Consider the following 5,876-nt stretch of genomic DNA (forward strand, 5'->3'; position numbering starts at 1 on the left):
TGTCAAATGTATTAATAAATGGATCAATCCAATTGTAAGGCTGAGAATTTTATGGCATAGGCAAAAGGCAGGACCATGCATCCATTCAGTCATTCAAAAAAGTGTTTTCGTAATTACTCTGTGCGAGATACTGGGACACAAGAGTTTGTAAAATTGTTATGAAACTTATCAGTCCAGTGGAACAGAGACAATATTCAAATTATACGCAAATAGCTTTATTACTTAGGAACTGTAAAGTAGTATGATTGACTCATAGTTTCTGCATACTCTTTAGGTTATAAAAGGCTTTTCATATACATGACCTCATGGAAGTCATAGAGTATAGTAATTAAAAGTACCAAGTTTTTTAAAAATTATTTATTTATTTGGCAGCACCAGCTCTTAGTTGTGGCACCTGGATCTTCAATCTTTATTGTGGCATGCAGGATCTTTACTTGTGGCATGTGAACCCTTAGTCGCAATATATGGGATCTAGTTCCTTGATCAAGGATTGAACCCAGAGCCCCTGCATTGGGAGCGCAGAGCCTTAGCCACTGGCCCACCAAGGAAGTCCCAAAAGTACAGATTCTGATGTTACAAAGGCCTGGGTCAAACCCTGCTTACCTCACTTAACTTACAGACTTGGTTCTTGGTCAAATATCTGAGCTTCACTCTCTTCATCTTTTGAATTGGGGAAAAAATAGAACATTTGTAATAGAGCTATTATGAGACTGTGGTGGTGGTGATTTAGTCACTAAGTTGTGTCTGACTCTTATGACCCCATGGACTGTAGCCCACCAGGATCCTCTGTCCATGGGATTTTCCAGGCAAGAATACTGGAGTGGATTGCCATTTCCTTCTCCATGGGATCTTCCCCACCCAAGGATTGAACCCACATCTTGAACTTGTGTCTCCTGCATTGCAGGTGGATTCTTTACCATCTGAGCCACCAGGGAAGCCCCAGTTATGAGACTACAATGAGATAATGCATGTAAGGCCCTCTGTACAATGCTTGACATGTAGTTACTAAACAGTAGCTATTATTATGATTATACAAGTTTTTTTTCTTCATAGCACTTTTCCCTACATCTCCCTCTCCTAGAAGAGAAGAGAGGTTTGAAATCAGACAGATGTAAATTCAAATCTCAGGTCCGCCACTTACTAAATGAAAAAAAGGAACTAATAATACCTATTTTAAAGCATCATCCATGGGAGTATATGAGGAGAAATTTTTAGTGAGCCATGTAAAAGTCTAACACATAATAACAAATCTTTTGACTTTGACATCAATTCTTATCCTTCATTGGGTCAGCTATGGTCAAGGAAGCAGGACCTGCTTCTTTCAAGCCACAGCAACTTGAGGCAGAAAGAACCTTCTGGGGTCCCTCCCTTGGATTGATGGATGAGGTGGTCACTGACATTTTCTGGCCTAACACTGAGATCTTAGGAGCAACAAGGGAAGACAAAAGAGAAAGCAAGCCCCTAGGCCTCAAGAAGGGAGGTTGTTATGTGTGTGATCAGTCATGTCCAACTCTGCGACCCCATGGACTGTAGCCCGCCAGGCTCCTCTGTCCATGGGATTCTCCAGGCAACAATACTGGAGTGCATTGCCATGTCCCCCTCCAGGGGATCTTCCTGACCCAGGAATCGAACCCATGTCTCAGTGCAACTTCTGCATTGGCAGACGGATTCTTTACCATTGAGGAAGTTTGTTTTTAGACTTCAGTAATAGGAGGCAAGAGAGCCACTCAAGGTGGTATTATTGGATATATGTTGAAATGGGCCTTTCATGGGCAGAGCTAAGGCAATAATCCTGGATATCAGGTAGTGGTATCTGAGAAAGACTGACTCAGCTGCAGGAAGGAGATAAAATGAAAGCCACCCTCAAGGCCTCTTTCATCTTAAGCTGCCAAATTGCCCCATGACTCTGAGATCGTGGTGGGTCCAAGAAGTGGGAGTCAGCAATTCTGAGGCATAAAATCAGACAGGCACTGAATGTTTGGAAGGAGTGCCGGCTCCCAAAAGAATGCTTCTTTGTCTGTATGCCATCTATGCCAAAGCAAAACAAATTTATCAGCATCTCCTTGAAACTGCAGAGGAGAGTCTAAAAAGTTTAAGCAATAAAAAAGGTAAAGGGAAATTGATTGTTCAATATCATCATTACTAATTCAAGAAGTATAAAATGACATTGCTAATCTCTTTACTTGGTAAGCTAATTTTATTATTATACTAGACATAAATATGTATAAGCACTCAGTCCCTCAACCATAAAGGTACTTTACCAAACATTCCTGTAATGATTTTCGTAATTTGACTTTCATAGGGGAGGGTGTGTTAGAGCATTAATGGAGCACTAACTACATAACAGTACATGAATAGTGGGTTCAGGCATCAGATAGTGAGGGGGTTTACAGGAATATTGGAGTTACCTTCTGATAGCCCGTTACTGTCTTCATAAGACTTGATCAACCTTGGCTGAATTTCATTGTCTTTAAAATACACAAACCATTTCTATACGCTGCTTTTTTTCTTCTTTAATCCCATAGATGGATGGAAAAAACAATGGATGGAATCTAAACATGGGTCATTTATGGCAAATTTCAGCTCACTGCAGGAAAGTTTTATGGAGACAAAGAAAAGGATAAAGGTAATTACAAGAATCCAGAAATATACTAATTCATTGGGAAAGTTCTGACTTCGATACAACTGTTTTTATTCATGATTATCAACTTACTTTTTTTTTCTTAGTATAAAAAGAAGTGGTAAGTGGAGAAAAGTCTCTGCAAAAATAATGTATTTATTGAATAACAGGTATTTAAAACTAAGTCCTTAGACACATTACCCCATTAATCTTCCTAACAACGCCATTGAGAAGGTTACTATTAGGTTCCCAATTTTGCAGAGGCCCACAGAGAGGTTGAGCGATTTGCCCAACGCTATATTCACAGCTGGCAAGAGGTGAAGCTGAGACTTGATTCTAAATCTGACACCAGACTGTGTTCATTACCCAGGACTATACTGCTTTCCCCAATCCTAAGCTTTTTTAAATTTAACTCTCTGCACTTGAAAAAAGGGACAGCATTATATAAGCCCCCAATACTGCTCTCCCCCAGAGCTGCTTGCTACGATGGAGAATTGAGCAGACAGACCTAGGGCCATGACTTGCTAGCTGCATAATTTGGGCAAGTCTTTTCACTTCTCTGAGCTTTGATATTAGATGGAGATACTAATCATCATCTACCATTCATTAGGCAGGGCTGCTGTAAGAACCTCATAATGTTTTATGAGGGAAGGGGGACGCTAGGCAAAGTCTTTCTTTTTTTTTTTTGTCTGAGAAAGCTTTTGTCCTATAAATAGAATCCATTGATTATCCTCTGGAGTGATTTCCCATCTTCTCTCTCCTGGATACTACTGTGAATCTCATTTTCATGTTTATTAAAGGAGAGAATTACCAATTGGCTTGTACATTTTAAAATTTCATTTAAATCCACTCTGGAAAATTGTTTCCAGAGAGAGAACAGAGAGACTGTCTGAGGGACTCTTGAGGGCAGTGTGCACAGCCACCCACCTCCTCTCAGCTTGACTTCTTGGTTGTTGCCCCATATCTCATCCTATTCAGGTTCATTAGATGCCCCCTGGTTGTCTAAAAGGGTTCTGGATACAAACGAGGCTTGGAGAGCGGGGAAATCACATGGCTACACAGCTACATCCAGTAGAGTGGAGATTCAAGGATTGGTCTTCTGCCCATGGGTTTAGTACTCTTGCCTTTGTGCCTATGCCTCCTCCATGAAGCCTTCTCTGGCTATTCTGGCCTTCCTGAGGTCTTTGGGGAAATAAGCATCAACTTCACTTTTTTTTCAGCTGCGCTGGGTTTTTGTTACAGCATGCAGGCTCTTCACTGTGGCCGGTGGGCTTTCTCTGGTTGCGGCACACATTTCTCTAATTGTTTCTCTTGTTGCGGTATGAGGGCTCTCTAGTTGTAGCACACAGGCCTAATTGCCCTGCAGCATGTGGGATCTTAGTTCCCAGACCAGGGATTAAACCTGTCACCCCTGCATTGGGAGGCAGATTCTTCTTTTGGAAGGAGGGTGTGGATTCTTAACCACTGGACCACAGGTGAAGTCTTTTTTTTTTTTTTTCCATTTATTTTTATTAGTTGGAGGCTAAAATATGGAACGCTTCACGAATTTGCGTGTCATCCTTGCACAGGGGCCATGCTAATCTTCTCTGTATTGCTCCAATTTTAGTATATGTGCTGCCGAAGCGAGCACAGGTGAAGTCTTAAGTCTAAGTGTATGCTTTAAAATATAGACAGCTCTTAATGCAATATCAGACATGAAAGTGCTTAGCACAAAGCCTAGTGTACAATAGATGCTCAAGAGACATCTGAATCAGGACCTGTGATCCTTCTGTGCGATTTAACACATATTTATTGAGCATTTCCTCTATGTCGGACCTTGTCCTAGATCTTTATGTTAAAGAGGCCTCTGCAATCCAGGAGTTTAAAAATTATTCAGAGAGACTGAAATAAGCTTAACTGCAACATAATGTGATCCAGGGAGGTACCAAGAGTTGTGGGATCGTAAAGGAAGGACCCTCATCAGTCATGAATAATGATAGTCCCTTGCATTTTATATTGACAGTTTACAAAGTGCTTCTTACATCTCTTACCCATTTGACTTTCAAGAGAACCCTCTGGAGTATGATTAATTATCTACATTTTGCTGATGAGGAAGCTGAAGCTCAGAGTTAAAGTGACAGAGTCATAACCAGAAAGATGGGCAGCAGCTTGGAGTAATGAAAAGACCACTAGCTTGGAGGTCTGGACACTGGCTTATGTGTATGTTACTTGTAAATATATGATCTTAGATTAGTCACTTTCCCTCTCTGGAGCTTGGCTTTCTCATTTATAAAGCAATGTAGTTAGACTACAAAGGCTCTAATACCCCTTACAGCTCCAGTATTGTCCGGATGGGGAGATAAAGTCTCAGGTTAGGGGCTCTGAAATTAAGTAGACTGATTGTATGATTTTGGACAAATAAAATCGCTTTAGTGATTTCATAATAAGGTAGAGATATTAGTAAGGCCCACCTCATAGAGTTTTTATGAGGATTATGAGTGGTAACACACATGAATGAAACATACTGCATGGTAATGAGGAAGTGTCCAATAGGTGTTAGCAATGATTACTATTTACTCTAAGAGGCCATGCTGGGCCTCTTCTTATCACAGCAGTTGTGCACACCAAAGCCTGATTCTGGCCACCCATGGGGTCTCTGTAGAAACCCCATGTTCTGTAAAACTTCAGAACAGTATTTAAGTATCTCTTGTAAATCAGAGGCAGTATGGTATGCTGAAAAAAAGAAAGAATCAGTCAAACATGGCTTAAAAATCCCAGTTTAGTTCCTTACTAGCTATGTGGTCCTAGGCAGCTCACTTCACCTCCCCATGACTCAGACTCCTAATTTGTAAAAGTGAAGATAGTACCTGTTTTGCAGAATTGCTCTGAGGCTTGAATAAAATAATGTGTGTAAAGCAGCCACGACGGTACCTGGCATGCAGCAGGTGTGTAAGAAGGTACCAGAAATTGGTAAGACCAAGTGCTTGGTTTCTGTGGCTGCTCTTAGGGTACTGAAGTCTGAAGATTCTGTGCTCTCTGCTCTCAGGTCTCCAAACCAGCGAAGATGCTAAGTTTTATGCCCTCTCAACCAGATTTAAGCCATTCAGCAATGAGAACGAGACCTTGGTGGTTCAGTTTTCGGTAAAACATGAGCAAGGCATTGATTGCGGTGGTGGGTGTGTGAAACTCTTTCCTGACACCCTGAACCAGCAGGATATGCATTCAGAATCAGAGTATTACATCATGTTTGGTAAGCGCTCTGATAGCAGTCACTGTC

At 41.2% G+C, this 5,876-nt stretch overlaps 1 non-coding gene across 1 annotated transcript; it reads right to left on the reverse strand.

Moving 5' to 3' along the window:
- Positions 1–4,143: 4,143 nt before the first annotated feature.
- LOC122437445 lies at positions 4,144–4,250 on the reverse strand. Its single transcript, XR_006268271.1, has one exon. It is a non-coding gene; the product is annotated as a U6 spliceosomal RNA (small nuclear RNA).
- Positions 4,251–5,876: the final 1,626 nt, after the last annotated feature.

The sequence above is a fragment of the Cervus canadensis genome, chromosome 2 (genome assembly GCF_019320065.1).
Source record: "Cervus canadensis isolate Bull #8, Minnesota chromosome 2, ASM1932006v1, whole genome shotgun sequence".
NCBI lineage: Eukaryota > Metazoa > Chordata > Mammalia > Artiodactyla > Cervidae > Cervus > Cervus canadensis.